The sequence below is a fragment of the Chiloscyllium plagiosum genome, unplaced genomic scaffold, assembly GCF_037043375.1.
Source record: "Chiloscyllium plagiosum isolate Xiang-an unplaced genomic scaffold, Cpla_swu_hap1 HiC_scaffold_23, whole genome shotgun sequence".
NCBI lineage: Eukaryota > Metazoa > Chordata > Chondrichthyes > Orectolobiformes > Hemiscylliidae > Chiloscyllium > Chiloscyllium plagiosum.
This window is the reverse complement of record NW_028270161.1, coordinates 39,453,875-39,471,577: the sequence shown is the minus strand read 5'-3', so window position 1 is coordinate 39,471,577 and position 17,703 is coordinate 39,453,875. Positions and strand designations below refer to the sequence as shown.

The 17,703-nt window shown below is 39.6% G+C and overlaps 1 protein-coding gene across 1 annotated transcript in view; it reads left to right on the top strand.

Moving 5' to 3' along the window:
- The window catches only part of rad51ap1 (RAD51 associated protein 1), a 63,715-nt gene that overhangs the window by 18,219 nt on the left and 27,793 nt on the right, over positions 1 to 17,703 (top strand). The window lies entirely within an intron of this gene.

The following is a 17,703-nucleotide window of genomic DNA, read 5'->3' as shown; positions in this document are numbered from 1 at the left end:
AAAGGTAAAATCAAACACAGACTTTTACATGGGAGAAGTCACAGAGAGAGTACCAGCCTGGATCTGCATCTTTGATTCTAACAGCTTCGAAACTCTACTGCTTGCTAACCAAACCAAACCAGAGAAAAGCTGAGCTGGGAGAACTGGCCACGCCTCTTTCATCTTGCAAGTGATTTTTATTTAAACTTAAAAGCCTTTTTCCTGAGGCAGTATCTGTTAGCTATAATCAAACTGGCCCTAAAACCTTCAACCCCAGACTTTTCAGAGTTTGTGACTTTTATGACTTCTCTGAAAACAAAAGCCACGGACAGCATAACCTTGTTAAAGTAGCAGCATCGTCACAGACTAATACCATACTAATTGGGATAAACTTTGGACAAAGCTAGCAACTCAAGACAGGGCATCCATAAGGCACCATGACCCTCAGCAGCAGCAGAATCATATTCTAACACTATCTGCAGCTTCCTGGACCTCATAGCCTCACTCTGCCATTACATTCAAGCCAGGGGATCAATTTTAGTTCAATGAGAAATGCTGGAGAGCATGGTAGGAGCAACACCAGTCATAACCAGAAATGAGGTGTCAACCTGTTCAGCTACACAGCATGGCTACTTGTGTGCCAAACAGCATTCGCAACAAGTGATAAAACTAAGCAATCCCACAGCCAATAGATCTAAACTCTGCAGTCCTATCTAATCCAGTCATGAATGGTAGTGAATTTAAACAATTAATTAATAATAACTAAGGAAGAGACTCCATAAATATCTACACTTCAATAATGGGGGATCACAACACATCAGTGCTAAAGCTAAGACTGAGGCTTTATCTACAACCTTCAGCCAGAAGTGTTGAATGGGTGATCCATCTCGAGGTGCCCTTCAGAGATGCCCAGCATTACAGATGCCACTCTTTGGCCAATTCCATTCACTATAGATGATAACAAAGAAGCAGTGGACACTGCAAACCCTATGTACCCTGACAGCATTGTGGAAGTAATACTGAAGACTAGTTTTCTGGATCTTGCTTTGCCCCTCGCCAAGATGTTCCAGTATAGCTCCAACACTAGCATCTACCCGGCCATGTGGTAAATTGCGCAGGTATGTCCTGTACGCACATTGTAGGACAAATTGAACCCAGTCAGTTATCACCCTTTAGTCTACTCTTGATCATCCGTAAAGTGATGGAAGGTATCATCAACAACACTATCAAGCAGCAACCTGCTCAGTGACGTCCATTTTGAGTTCTGCCAGGGCCACTCAGCTCCTGACCTCACTACAGACTTTGTTCAAACATGGAGAAAAGAGCTGAATTTCATTCCTGATGCTCCTTCCATCTAGAATCATTGTAATTTAACTGAAACCCTGACAATCTTCAACATTGCTGATCCGTTTGGCATTGATTGTATGCCAAAGTCAGATTGACCAAACCTGACTCTTCCTCTGTCTTCAGTAAAACTGCTTCAATTTCTCTCCTTTTTATAGTGATTGATATCAAACGTATAACAGAAGCATCATTTTCCTATTGGTTAGGATGTCTGGGAGCTAATCCTTCTTAGTGTAGATATATTTAATCAACCTGTTCACCTCTGGAGCAGGTGGGATTTGAACATGAACCTCTGGTCCCAAAGTAAGAACACTATCACTATCTTGCAAGATTCCATCCTCCTTTGTGTATTTCACAACAAGTTAAGTCAGGTAAAATCAGTTAAACAATATAGATTTCTTCCATGCAAGATAACAATCCAGAAAAATGATCAGTTCACAGTGGTTCTAAATATCTCTCCTGCTGTTTGGAAAAGCAGTGGCACTCTAGCCCCAAAATAAGCAAATGTTTGAATGATCCATTTATCTCTTCAATGGGAACTCTTCATAGTAACAATGGCCAGGTTCCTACACTGTTGTATTAGGTAATCGATCTCATGATTTCATCAGGTATGGCAGGTAATGAAATTTTACCTGCACCATTATCCCATGGTAGCAGTCAAATGATGTTGAATCCCTCATGCTGAGCTATTGTTTGAATTTATCTCCTACGTATTTGAGCTGAAGTTTGACTTTTATTTGCAGCACCATGTATGTGGGATTTGAGGCTCTTTTTCATATTTCATAACATCCAGTTGGAGGAGATTCCAATCCGACAAAGGTGTTGTTCCAGGAGACACCAGATAACACTAGCGATTTACCATGAAAGTCTAAACTATTGATGCTCATACATGTTTGGAGAATTGATCTTCTACCTCTGCACCATGTGTTGAGGTTCTTGTCTTTTTCCAGCTGAAAGTCAATGGCTATCTCCTCTGCTTTGTGAACGGTTTTGGTTAAGGAGGTAGTGATTGGTATTGATGTTGCTGGAGCTATTAGACTTGGTGGTCCTGTGATTTCTACCCATGACCCTCAACAGAGGGTCTGCTAGTGTCAACTGCTCCAACAGCATGATGAAAATTAGCAGGAGGAGATCACAGCTTAAAGGAAGGAGTGCTAGAAAAGTGAAATGGCAATTGTCATCAGCACAGAGAGCACTCTGTGACAAAAGTGCTTCAAATAACAATTCTTCAATGACCATGACTTGAATTCTTCATTTTAACTGGTCAAAGCCTTCACAGTCTCTGATTTTGGTGGGTAGCTGATATGTTAAGAAATGTGTTCTTGCCTGGAAATCCAGTGCTTAGAGCTAAAGCTGTTTGTAATCAGCTTTTTAATGATGCCAATTTTTAAAATACTTAGCGAGCAGAATGAAAAATATTCCCTACTCCTCTTCTGTGCAGCTTTGGAGAGAGGCAACAGATGGCCAAATCATGTAGGAGTGGTACCCTGACCTCAGTCTCTGAGATCTTCACATTTTACTCACCCCCAATTCTGTCTCCAGTCCCAGTTTCAGAGTGGCTTTGCTCACACCATGGCTCAGAGTGACTTTGCTCACACAATCGTTCATTCTTTACTTCATTATTTTGCAGCTGGGTTCTTTGCTGCCTTTCTGAGCCAATCATAAAGCTGAAAAGGTGGGAGTCCTTCCCACCGCGAGGATCTTCTGGCTTCCATGCCTTTGGCATATTTAAAGCCTAGCTGTACATCACTTGAGACGCTGCAAGCTATAAACTGCCCTAACACAGTGGTGTTCAATCCCCAACATTCAAAGCATGGCTCAGAAGAAAGCAAACTCACTCCCCAGTCTTCAGACAGGGACCTGGAAGCACCAGAGGATGGAAATGGGGACTGTCGTTTTTCCACCCAACAGACACAGGAAACCACACCACTAGACCCAGCAGGCCTGGACACAAATTGCAGCCCAACACAGTGCTGTGTGCCAAGTAGTGGCTGCCAAGCAGTACAGGAAGAATGTTTGTGATTTTCTGTACTCTGCAATAGTGTGGCTACCTCATACTCATCATGTCAACACTCACTCTAACTCTGCCACTGGCCATGCATTTCAGCAAGGCTCATGGATTATGACTTCAAATATTGCATGCATCCTGGCCACTAAGTGGATCTTGTTAACTCATCCTCCCAAAGTACTAACCACCTGCCCTCTGCACTTCTTAGTGACTTTCTTTGACCGCATCACTACCACTCCTGCTCATGCATGACCACTCACTGATTAATCTAAGTGTAATCTCTGGAATGCTTCCACTTGACCTACAGAGTTGATTGTGTCCCAACTCCCAGAATGCAAGGACACGTCCCTGGACTGTGTTAGGAGCATGTGCCTGTCTGGCCAACCCCAGGACTGAAATTAGATGAACTTCTTAACTGAAAGTCAGGGGGTGCTGCTACAGATTGTAGTCCCTCTTCGCCCAACTGCTCCCTTTTTTTGACGTTTGCATATGGCTATTTGCTTGAAGCACATGTACTGCATTTGCTGTGTAAATTGCTGGTGCACGCTGCTGATCTAACATTGACATAACATGGTGCTACACAGTGACGCATCCACCCTCTATCTACTTGATGGTTTGAGTGTTCAGTGCTCCCCACTGTGACAAATTGCCTGCAAGCCATAAGATGCACCCTGTGAAGGTGGCCTTGGAGGGAGTACATAAAAAGTTTACAAGACTGATTCCTAGACTTCAGGGATTAGGTTATGAGGCGAAATTATACAAGTTAGGAATATTTGCTTTTGCATTTAGAAGGTATGGGGTTGATCTGATAAAAGTCTTAAAGATATTAATAGAAAAGATAGGGTGATAAAGATAAACCATTTCCACTGCTGGGAATTCTAGAACTGGGGGTATAGTGTAAGAATTAGGACCATACCATTTAAGACAGATGTTAGGAAACACTTCTACACACAAAGGGTAATAGAAGTTTGGAACTCTCTTCCTCAATCAGCAGTGAATGCTAGATCACTTGTTAGTTTTAAATTTGAGATAGGTAAGTTTTTGTTATGCATAGGTATTAAGGGATATGGACCAAAATCAGGTTTATGGAGTTCAGCTGCAGATCAGGCATGATCTCATTGAATGGCTCAAGGGGCTGAATGACCTCCCAAGTTCCTGTAAGATGCATGAAATATGTCTGTGTCTCTATATGCAGAGCGATGTGGCAGAATTATGCAAAGCCATGGGTGTTCCTGAGCTCCTAAGTGTTGAATGGCTAAAATGCTGTCTAAGCTGGTCTAAGATCAGGAGTATAGTGATATATCAGTTTGCTGCTGCTGACCCTTTGTGGACAAGGATTGAGGAAAATGGTGGTCATGGAGCATGATGGGCAGAACAAGCATTCAGTGACCTGCAGTCATCAGTAAACCACTCTGATTTATACTTAGGGAATGTGCGCCACCTAGTTTGTTGATTCAAAATCACAAGCTTTCAGAGTGCTGTTCTTTTATCACTTCACCTGATGAAGGAGCAATGCTTCGAAAACTTGGGATTTTAAATAAACCTGTTGGACTATAGCCTGATGTTGTGTGATTTCTGACTTTGTTTACCCCAGTCCAACACCAGCATCTCCACATCATAGTTTATTGATGAAAGAGGAAAATTAGAAGTGGCATATAAATATTTTGAGTGGGGTTTTAATGAGCTGTAAATAATGAGAAAGAAGGTAGTTACCGCTTAATGGCAAAATGATAAAATCTCGAGATTTACGCTTTGAGGGGACAATTGGAAAAACGTTTCTTGATGTTGAGAACTTGATTTTGCCATTCTAGTTGTATTTCCCACCTTTCTCACTATTACTCAGGCCACACCAGGGAGGGAAAAATTCTGTCCTAAATATGTTTTATGATAGAAATACTGTGGAATTTTATGTCTAAACTTTATCTCTAATAATTCTTATTTAAAGTGAAGTATGCAATCCTACAGATTACGGGATGAAAATTCTATTTTTAAGAGAGTGGATAGTTCATGCTGTTCTGAACAGGGCAATGCAGACAAAAGGTCCAGGAAGGAGTGATAGGCCATACTCTTAAACTTTTAATAGAGTTTAATCTAACAATTACAGGAAAGAGACGAAGCATATTGTAACAACCAAGTACGGAGAGCCAAATATATTTCTATTTTCCATCCCCAAAGTCGGCTGTAATAGTATATGAGTTTCTTTTTAAGGTATACTCTTTAAATTCCATTTGTACCTGACTACTATACGTGTAACTTATATAAAGAGATGAGCCAGAAAGATCTTTGAGTTTTATTGTAAGACACACTCAGATAACATATAAAACTTATTAAGAAGGTGTAACTTATCTTGAATCCTGCAGCACACACAGTCTTACGCGCATACTCACACATTCATATGTATTTTACCTCATTTCTGTTTTAACTGGGCAACTCCTCGTTTTTAAACAAGGATCTTATTCTTGATTCTCCACTAAGAGGAAATATCCTCTCTACATCTGTCTGTCAAGACCCCTCAGGATCTTGTTTGTTTCAGTTAAGTTTCTGCTTACTCTTCCAAAGACAAAACCAAATGGATACTCAGAAACAAAATCAGAAATTGCTAGAAAAACTCAGCAGGTCAGGCAGCATTTGTGGAGTGGGAGCAGAGTTAACATTTCATGTCTGGTGCCCCTACTTCAAAACTCTGCAATTGAATCGTTTGTGCAACGTTTCCTCAAGTTGACATTCCCGTTCCAGATGTTAGTCTGGTATACTTCACTGAACTGCTTCCAACATATTCACATTAATAAGGTGACCAAAACAGTACACAGTACTTCAGATATGATTTCACAAGTGCCTTCTATAACTGAAGCAAATACTCCTTACTATTGAGTTCAATTACCCTAGCAATAAATGATAACATTTTATTAGTTTTTCTAATTAATTGCCATGTCTGCATACTAACCTTTTGTGATTTGTGCACTAGGACACTCAGATCCCTCTGCAATCTCTCACCATTTTGTTAATTTCCTCCTTTTTCATACTTCATGCCGAAATGGAATTTTACTTTGGCCTACATTATGTTGTATTTCCAGATAGACTCATATAGAGATGTACAGCACGGAAACAGACCCTTCAGTCCAACTCGTCCATGCAGACCAGATATCTCAACCCAATCTGGTCCCACCTGCCAGCACGCGGCCCACATCCCTCTAAACCCTCCCTGTTCATATAGCCATCCAGTTGCCTTTTAAATGTTGCAATCGTACTAGCCTCCACCACTTCCTCTGGCAGCTCATTCCACACACACACACCACTCTCTACATGAGAAAGTTGCCCCTTGGGTCTCTCTTATATCTTTCCCCTCTCACCCTAAACCTATGCACTTTAGTTCTGGGCTCCCCCAACCCAGGAAAGAGACTTTGTCTCTTTATCCTATCCATGCCCCTCATTGTTTTATAAACCTCTATAAGGTCACCCCTCAGCCTCTGACGCTCCAGGGAAAACAGCGCCAGCTTATTCAACCTTTCCCTATAGCTCAAATCCTCCAACCCTGGCAACATCCTTATAAATCTTTTCTGAACCCTTTCAAGTTTGACAACATCCTTCTGATAGGAAGGAGACCAGAATTGCACGCAATATTCCAAGTGGCCTAACCAATGTCCTGTACAGCCGCAACATTATCTCCCAACTCCTGTACTCAATACTCTGACCAGTAAGGGAAAGCATACCAAATACTTTCTTCACTATCCTATCTACCTGCGACTCAATTTCAAAGAGCTATAAACCTGTACTCCAAGGTCCCTTTTTTTTATTTCAAAAAAATACTTTATTCATACAATTATTTTGATATCTTACAATTGGTCATGCCATTCTTATGCACACATTGCATTTCTTTACATACAGAGATTGGAATTAATCATTCGTATATACAAGTCTAGACATTGACCATCCAGCTATTTTGCTGAGGTGTCAACAGGGTCCAATTTCTGAGTGGGCCCCCTGTTCTTCTTAGGCAGGCAGACCTTACACGGTGTTCTTTCCGCACCGCGCCTTGGCGGCAGCTGAACCAAACTTCAGCGCTCCAAGGTCTCTTTGTTCAGCAACACTCCCTAGGACCTTACCATTAAGTGTATAAGCCCTGCTATGATTTGCTTTCCCAAAATGCAGCACCTCACATTTATCTAAATTAAACTCCATCTGCCATTTCTTAGCCCATTGGCCCATCTGATCAAGATCCTATTGTTCTCTGAAGCAACCTTCTTCGCTGTCCATTACACCTCCAATTTTGGTGTTGTCTGCAAACTTACTAACTTACCTCTTAAGCTCACATCCAAATCATTTATATAAATGACAAATAGTATTGGACCCAACACCGATCCTTGTGGCAATCCACTGGTCACAGGCCTCCAGTCTGAAAAACAACCCTTCACCACCATCCTCTGTCTTCTACCTTTGAGCCAGTACTGTATCCAAATGGCTAGTTTTCCCTATATTCCATGAGATCTAACCTTGCTGGCCAATCTCACATGGAGAACTTTGTCGAGTGCCTTACTGAAGTCTATATAGATCACATCTACTGCTCTGCCCTCATCAACCCTCTTTGTTACTTCTTCAAAAAACTCCATCAAGTTTGTGAGACATGATTTCCCACGCACAAAGCCATGTTGACTATCCCTAATCAGTCCTTGCCTTTACAAATACATGCAAATCCTGTCCCTCAGGATTCCCTCCAACAACTTGCACAGCACCGAGGTCAGGCTCACCGGTTTATAGTTCGCTGGCTTGTCCTTACCACCTTTCTTAAACACTGGCGCCACGCTAGCCAGCCTCCAATCTTCTAGCACCTCACCTGTGACTATCGATAATACAAATATCTCAGCAAGGGACCCAGCAATCACTTCCCTAGCTTCCCAGAGAGTTCTCGGGTACACCTAATCAGGTATACCAGATTATTTGTATCCCTTTGTGGCTTCCTTATGTACTCTTCTCAACTTACTTTCCTACCAGTTTTGTGTCAGTATCAAATATAGCTATCATACCTACCATCCTTTCCTCAAAGTCATTTACATAAATCGTAACATGTTGAGGCACATTCCTGTGCACACCACTTGTTACATCTTGCCAACATAAAAATAACTTCTGCCTACTGTCTGCTTATTGTTAGTCAGCCACTCTTCTTATCGTGCCATATGTTACCTGCTTAACCATCAATTCTTATTATTTATGATAACCTTTGATATCATAAATATGGCACTTTATTAAGTGCCTCCTGGAAAGCACAATACCTGCACTGGTTCGTCTTAACACCAACATATGTTACTTAGAGTCATAGAGTCATAGAGATGTACAGCATGGAAAGAGACCCTTCAGTCCAACCCGTACATGCTGACCAGATATCCCAACCCAATCTAGTCCCACCTGCCAGCACCCGGCCCATATCCCTCCAAACCCTTCCTATTCATATAGCTATCCAAATGTCTTTTAAATATTGCAATTGTACCAACCTCTACCACTTCCTCGAGCAGCTCATTCCATACATGTACCACCCTCTGTGTGAAAAGGTTGCCCATTAGGTCTCTTTTATATCTTTCCCCTCTCACCCTAAACCTATGCCCTCTGTTCTGAACTCTCCCACCCCAGGAGAGTTTTTCTATTTATGTCTCACAAACTTGACGCTTCAGGGAAAACAGCCCCAGCCTGTTCAGCCTCTCCCTATAGCTCAAATCCTCCAAACCTGGCAACATCCTTGTAAATCTTTTCTAAACCCTTTCAGGTTTCACAACATCTTTCCGATAGGAAGGAGACCAGATTTGCATACAATATTCCAACAGTGGCCTAACCAATGTCCTTTACAGCCGCAACATGACCTCCCAACTCCTGTACCTAGAATCTAAATATTAATGACTAAAAACATTCAACCCATTCTAAAAGATGAAAGACTTAACAGCAATCTAAGTTTGTTCAATATATCACATCAACTGTACGACACTATGATCATAATGCTGTAAATTCTGTGTCCTAAGATCCTGCCCCACCAGCTACCTGATGAAGGAGCAGTGCCCTGAAAGCTAGTACTTCCAAACAAACCCGATTTGGAGATGCTGGTGTTGGACTGGGGTCTACAAAGTTAAAAATCACACAACACCAGGTTATAGTCCAACAGGTTTATTTGGAAGCACAAGCCCCCAGAGGGTTGCTTCCTGATCAGGTGGCTATAGAGTCATAGAGATGTACAGTATGGAAACAGATGCTTCGGTCCAACCCGTCCATGCTGACCAGATATCCCAACCCAATCTAGTCCCACCTGCCAGCACCCGGCCCATATCCCTCCAAACCCTTCCTATTCATATACCCATCCAAATGTCTTTTCAATGTTGCAATTGTACCAGTTTCCACCACTTCCTCTGGCAGCTTATTCCATACATGTACCACCCTCTGCGTGAAAAGGTTGCCTATTGGGTCTCTTTTATATCTTTTTCCTCTCACCCTAAACTTATGTCCTCTAGTTCTGGACTCCCTGACTCCCAGGGAAAAGACTTTACCTAGCTCCCCTATCCATCCCCTCATAATTTTGTAAACCTCTATGAGGTCACTCCTCAGCCTTCGATGCTCCAGGGAAAACAGCCCCAGCCTGTTCAGCCTCTCCCTATAGCTCAAACCCTCCAACCCTGGCAACATCCTTGCAAATCTTTTCTGAACCCTTTCAAGTTTCACAACATCTTTCCTATAGGAAGGAGACCAGAATTGCACACAATATTCCAACAGTGGCCTAACCAATGTCCTTTACAGCCGCAAAATGACCTCCCAACTCCAGTACTCAATACTCTGACCAGTAAAGGAAAGCATACCAAACGCATTCTTCATTATCTTATCTACCTGTGACTCCACTTTCAAGGAGCTATGAACCTGCACTCCAAGGTCTCTTTGTAGCGAAGATCTCCAATGAATTAGTTGAACATGATTCCCCTTTACAAAAACAGATGTTTCTGTCATGTATTGCTGTTTTGTGGCACACAATGGGGGTTATGTATGTGAGGTTCCGTCTAAGTTATCAAGATGCCATTGAAACAGATAGGGAAATTTTCTGTACCCTTTTATACATTTTATTTGATCTCGGGCAGCTTCTGCAGATGAGATGTTACATATTGCTGTTAGGTTTTTTTTAAAGAAATTTGAAACAATGGCAAGTAAGAACGTCTGCAGGGGAACTGCCTAGAATGTCTCCTGTTATTCCACTTCAGAGACTTTTCGAACTTGGCCTCATTTGTTGGACAGGTGACCTCTATAGCCATTTCAAGAGTGCTCTGGGTCTCTCAAAAGTTTTTTTTCTTTCAAACTAAATTCCTAGATATGAAATCAATAAATGGAATGAATTATTTATAATTCATACATTCCAACTTCATGAAAATATTTCTGACCACATTGCATAGCTTCAGCAATTATTCCTTAATTTAAATGTGTTTCCCCATACCCCCGTTTATCAACAACTTTTCTGAAGAAAGAACTCAAGTGAACTATCGAAACTTTAGGATAATGTGCTGTCTGTTGAGACTTGGGACTCAGAAGTAAAAGTAAAGTTGTTTAGTCCCAGAGGACCACAGAACTGTTTTCTTATTTAGAGAGAGAGAGACAATTGGTGGTGAGTTTAACCTGAAGGTCACCATGCCTTAGGTGAGGGACAATTTGAGAAGGTAACCTCAGCCGGTGCAGGAATTAAACTCGCATTGTTGGTGTCACTCTTCATTGCAAACCAGCTGTGCAGCTAACTGACCCGCAGAAGGTAGTACATAGCAGTTTTGTTAAAGCTGATAAATTTCTTCTTGAATAATTGAAGTACAGATAGTTCTTGTATAACACAATGGTTGTGTTCTTGTGCAACCCTGCATTATAGAAAAATCGCGTTTTAAAACAGTGCTTAAAGAATTGGCGATGCAACCAATATGCACTTTAAACATTCGCATTTTAGAAAGTGTCCTCAATTCATCAATCGTTTTACAGTGAATTTGCCTTAACGAAATGTACGTTATAACAGAACGACCTGCATAATTGATTTACTTCTGGCTAATAACTTTACATCACTTCCTGAGTACAGAGAATAGTAAATGGTTTTTTGAATATTTAACAGCACTAGAGAGGCTGAGAAATTCAAGGAATTTAAATGTTGTAGACAAAATTAGCTATTTAAATGCATTTCCTGCCATTTAACAGTGGTATCTCTGACAATTATAGCTAAAATTATACCTATGTTGCTTTAATTCATGACTTCTAATCAGGAACTAGTTGCCATAATATAACTTATTAAAAAAAGATATTAGGTCAGATTTCTGCTGTTGACCTAATATCATAAATCTGTTCACATTACGTGTATTTGATCCCTGTATAGCATCAGAATTAATTTAGTGTGAAAGTTAGTTTCTAAATATGTTAATAGTTTTCATTCTAAGGATGATTGCATTGCACATTGTTTTGGGATGAGAAAAGTAAATAGTTTTTGACCCTATCCAGTTCAAATCTTAATTATATGTCATGACTTATTTGGTAAAGTTGACTTAATTTGTTAAATCTTGCTTATTTTTAATGATAATTACTATCTAACATCTTGGAAAAGCATTAAGCATAAGTTTAAGTAAAGATACAATCAATTCTGAGCATGTGTATCAGCACGTACTAGGTGTTTACACAGAGTGAGAGGAAGGTCATTGAAGTGTTGTTGGAATTGAACCTTGCCATGAACTCAGCCAGTTGACTCAAATATTTTATTAGTGTCAGTCAAAGCTACAGCCAACCTTTTGTGAATATTCTAGTAATTACAATATTTTAGCAGGTGACCAGTATGTTACTTAAAAGCCTGATTCAATATTAATTTCTTGCCTCTATACATTCATCAAACCACATAGCAGTTGAAAAATAGTTAATGTTATAATATGCATTTGTGTTTGGATCTCTGGAAATTAGTTTGTTCCCTTTGTTGCTAAATCTTAGAATCCCTACAGTGTGGAAACAGACCATTTGGCCCAATAGGTCCACACCGACCCTGCAAAGAGTAACCTACCCAGACCCATTCCTCTACCCTAATACTCTACATTTACCCCTAACTAATGCACTTAACCTACACATCCCTGAACACTATGGGCAATTTAGTATGACCAATTCACCTGATCTGCACATCTTTGGATTGTGGGAGGAAACTGGAGCACCCAGAGGAAACCCAGGCAAACATGGGGAGAATGCGCAAACTCCATAGAGTCGCCCAAGACTGGAATCGAACGCGGTTCTCTGGAGCTGTGAGGCAGCAGTACTAACCACTGAGCCAACATGCCACATAAATGTTTGTTGATGTCACTGGCACCAAATGACAATGAGATATGTCACTAGTGGTATTGGTTGAGGAATAAATAGTAGCCAGGATACTGGGAAAGCTTCCTTGTTCTTCTTTAAAATTAGGCCATGGAATCTTTTACATCTTCTCAAGAAAGACGTGCGGCTCCTCAGTTTAGCTTATCCAAAAGATGGCACCTTGAACACTGCAGCATTTTGTTTAGTGTTCCAGTGAAGTGTCAGTTTGAATTATTTGTTCAAGTTTCACAACCCAGTGACATTTATGTTGTGTGATTGTGTTATCAATGAGCTAAGGCTCAGTTTTATCTTCAGCTGTGTTACATTTGGTACCAATACATGAAAATTTCCTTTGAATGAAAAATAACTTTGGGAGAACTTTTCAACACAAAAGGCAATAGTAAGAAAAGGACAAATTATTCCTCAGGAACACAAATATTGCTTTAGATGTGTCTCAATTTATAGTTGCAGTCTTTTGTAACTAAGTATATGTCCCTAAACCTAAATTTATGAAATTACAATGATTGGTTTATTGTAATTAAGTAAACTAGAGATTTTTTTTTCTTTAGTTTACTTAAATGTCTAAAATATTTATCTTGTTGGAAATTTGTAAAATGTTTTACAGTGTATATTGCCAGTGCCGAAATGGCTGACACCTATGTATGTTCACATGGTACCAGTGACGTCAACAAAAATGATCTCTTCTGAAGTACTTTGACACTTCTGTAGGCAGCAGTTCTGTCTGCATTTTCATTGCAGCATTCAGTTGGCATTTCTACCTCTGGCTGCAGGATAAAGTAATAGGCCCTTAAGCAGATTTGGTCCATTTGAGCCATTTCCTTCCATGGATTGGAGTTGCTTGTCTCATTGACCACAGATTTTATAGTCTGCCCTACGACATAAAAATGAGACATTATTACCAATGTCTTTTCAGCCTGAGAATGCTATGGCTTTATTCCAAGTACAGTAGCAAATTATCAGCAGTGGTACTGAAATATTTTAACAATCATCTCAGCAGGTAATCAAATGTTAATTGATTTCAGTGAGCTTTTACTCGGGAGTTTGACTCAGCCCTGCAATGTGATTACACAGGAAGCTCGATTATCCGAAGGTCATGGGCAGGGACTATTTCATTCGATTAATCGAATTCCGGATAATTGAATGCCAGATAACATAGTTTAGCCGAGCATTGGGACTTTGCAATCTTGCCGGATAATCCGATATTTGGATAATCAAATGCCGGATAATTGAGGTTCCTCTGTATATGGCAGCAACATCTTCATTCCAGACAATTTCCGTTCCATTGCATTGCAATTGTTTAAGCTGTGCACAGTTAGTGCACAACTGGGCAGTATGGTGGCTCAGTGGTTACCACTGCTGCCTCATAGTGCCAGGGACTCGGATTCAATTCCACCCTCGGATGACTGTCTGGATAGAGTTTTCACATTCTCTCTGTGTTTGCATGGGTTTCCTCAAGCTGCTCCAGTTTTATCCGACAATCCGAACATATGCAGCCTAGGTGAATTAGCCATGCTAAATTTCTCATAATGTCTGGGGATATGCAGGTTAGATGGATTAGTCGTGGGAAATACAGATTTATAAGCAACGGGTAGAGTAGTGAGTCTGGGTGGCATGCTCTTCAGAATTTCGGTGTGGACTTGATGGACCAAATGGCCTGATTCCACACTGTAGGGATTCTATGATTTTATTAACATAGAGTAGCATTGGTTCAAATCCCAGAAGTTCGTCTTGACATGGCTGCAAGTGTTGTTTAAAAATAACAATATCAAGGTTTTAATCACACCAACAGTAATGTTTCAGCAGTTTGATTTGCTTAATGCCGAACACAACCCTGGTAATTCATTTACTACGTAAAAGTATAACAGATTTGGTGGAATATTAATGCACATCTATTTCTATGTTGTAGATTTCTGTATATATATATATATATATATATATATTTAACTTCTTCCAAAAGTAAAGATAGGGTTAATTGAGCTTGGTTAAATTGCAAAATGATATTTGAGCTTGCTCAGTTGGTTGGAGTTCAAAACTAATATTTTAGGTGGATAGAAGCCAAGTGAATCTTGGCAGCATTGTGGCAATCAAAATGTTCAATATTTCAAATAAATGTCTGATTTCACAGAATTCACACTTGAATCTGACATCCATTACCACACCAAGTAAAGTATATTGGACTGAGCTGTTGACCCTCATTGTACCTGAAGACATTTTTGTCAATGGTGAATTAAACATTGTGAGCCCATACTCTACTTACCATATTTTAAAAAAGGTGCAGGATGCTGAACAAAGTATTGCAGCATTCTGTGCTTCACTATAACATGGCAAACAAATTTCAGTGCAAGTAAGCGTTTTAATGCATTTTGGCAGGAAGAAACTGGAGACCACATTCTGTTTAGATAATAAGTGTCTGAATGGAGTGGGGGAACAACTGTAGATACTAAAACTACTGAGGCAGGTTAATAAGTGTTTTTAAAAATGCAAATTGAGCACTGGTTTCAGTTCCATTGGGTTAGAATTGGAATTGTGGGAAATTATATTAATAATTGTATCAAACCTTGCTTGGATCGCAATTAGGTGCTGTACATGGTTCTGGACTGCAAATAATCAAAGGAATAAAATCGTTTTGATGCCAGAACAGACACAGTTTACAAGTGTGAAACAGAACTGAGACTGGAATGTAAATCATTAGGAATGTCTGAACAGGATGGGAATCTGTTCTTTGGAAAAGCAAAGCTGAGAGGTGATCTAACAGAGATATTTAAGGTAAATAAAGACTTTGATGGGGAAACTATTGGGAAAACATTTTCACTTGAGTAGGAGACTATGGTTGGGGGCCACAAATATAAGTTGTTACAAATTTCAATCAATAGGGAATTTAGGAAAAGCTTATTTACCTAGAGAGTGAAAATAATGTGGAACATACTACAGCCAGGAGTAGTTGAGATAACGTCACAGATTATTTCAAGGGGAGATAAATAAGCATGAGGGAGAAAGGAATGCTAAGATATACTGATAAGATTAGATGACATAAAATGTGGGGAAACTTGTGTTGCATTAACATCAAAATAGATTGTTTGGGCTGAATGGCCTGTACTATTTGCTCAGTGTAAGTAGGCACAAGTAGTCCAAAGATCCTAAAGCACTTATCGAATAATCAGGATAGTTCTTGAAGAATTATGAGGGGTAGGTTATATTCATTATGTTTAATATAGTTTCTGAAGAGAGATAAAACTTCCACCACTTTAATGGATAAAAACATCAGAGTTCTTACCATGATGTATTCTACATTCTTCGAAGGCATTTGTTAAATTTAAATGTGTGGAATGACAACATTGTGCAGAATGGTTTGAAATATGATTGATATGGTGGTTAGGGTTAATTAGAGAAAGGTTTGATGATGAAATCTGGTGATCAGTGCTGGGTCTGATTTTATTCTGTATAATTAAATATGAAACATAGACTTTGGCATGGAAACAATGAGAATAAAATTTATATATTACACAATAGGGATTTGGTAAACATTGATGCATCCTTTAAGTTTTAAAGAGGATGGAGCTGCATTGCTGGGATTGTTGCAAAATGCAAGATGCAGTTTAATACAGAGAAGTATAAGTTGGGAGGAAAACAAGAATAGACAGGCACTAAAGGATGTTAATAAATTGGGGTCCTAGGAATTAAAATGTACAGTCCCTATGTTTATTAAGGCCCAACAAAGGTTGAAAGCACTGAGTAGTTTGTAAACAGAGTTCAGGAGCATGGAATAATGATACATTTCTGCTGTACAATTTAGTGCACATTTTGCATTTTTGAGCACACATTATTTCAAAGGACATTAATCCATAGAAAGAACTAGTGTAGAATCACTAGGGGTGAGATGCAAGGAGGCACTTGATATACCAGTAATAACTGGATTGAAGCAGAGAAAAGGGCATTGATTTAAATTAGTCATTACAGGAGAATTGAGGTTCAGAGAAATATATTTGCACAGAATTGTTTGGACATGGAATGCTTTGTGTGAGGAATAGAGTCATAGGGTCATAGAGATGTACAGAATGGAAACAGACTCTTTGGTCCAACCCGTCCATGCCAACCAGTTATCCCAACCCAATTTAGTCCCACCTGCCAGCACCCGGCCCATATCCCTCCAAACCCTTCCTATTCATATACCCATAGTTGAGATGGAGATTTTATCTTTTAAGTCAAGAGTTCATAAATCTTTGAATCAACATGTATGCAAAGCTATAAGAAGGGAATAAAGTAGTATAATTTTTAATTGCTCTAACACTTCAGTGTAGACAGAATAGGGCTGCCTTTTGTGTTTAACATACTATGTTTGGCTATAATAGGAACATATAGGTATTTCCAGTGGGAGTTCAAAATATTAAGGCAACAATCATGATGATGCATATGTAGTAGCTTCACTTAATGTTCTCAAGGTTAAAATGGTAAATCATTTATTAAGAAAAAGCAGTGGGTTGGTCATCTTAGCTTTTTCATGTCATTACACATCATTCCCATCCATAAGTCAAAGTACCAGGTTGCATTTTCAACATCGCCAAACATTCAGAAGTGCTAGTAGCTAGCATTTGCGACAGTGACACATCATTTGCTTATCTGTTATTAGGCAAAGTATGTAACAAGGCCCCAGAAACCATTGGCTGACAATCAATAATAATGTATACAGTTATCTGATTTGTACAATAAATGCTATCTTTGACCTATTTGCTCAGTGCGTCTTACACAAGAGGGAAAAGTCCAAAATAAAGTCATTGTTTTTGATGAGTTTAATCACCTCACACTCCTTCTCTAAGTTAGTTAAAAGAGGTACTTAGATAGATCACTTTACTTATTTAAAATATTTATGCTATTGATAGATTCATGCTTTCTGTATTATTCATTTTATTTCCATAGTATTGAACATTCATTAAATCCCAGCAAGTATTCAAAGTCAAGCCCTACTTTATTGCCTGCTTTTTTAAATTGTACATTTTTTAAGTAATGCAAACATGCTGAAGTAGAATATGCTTTGC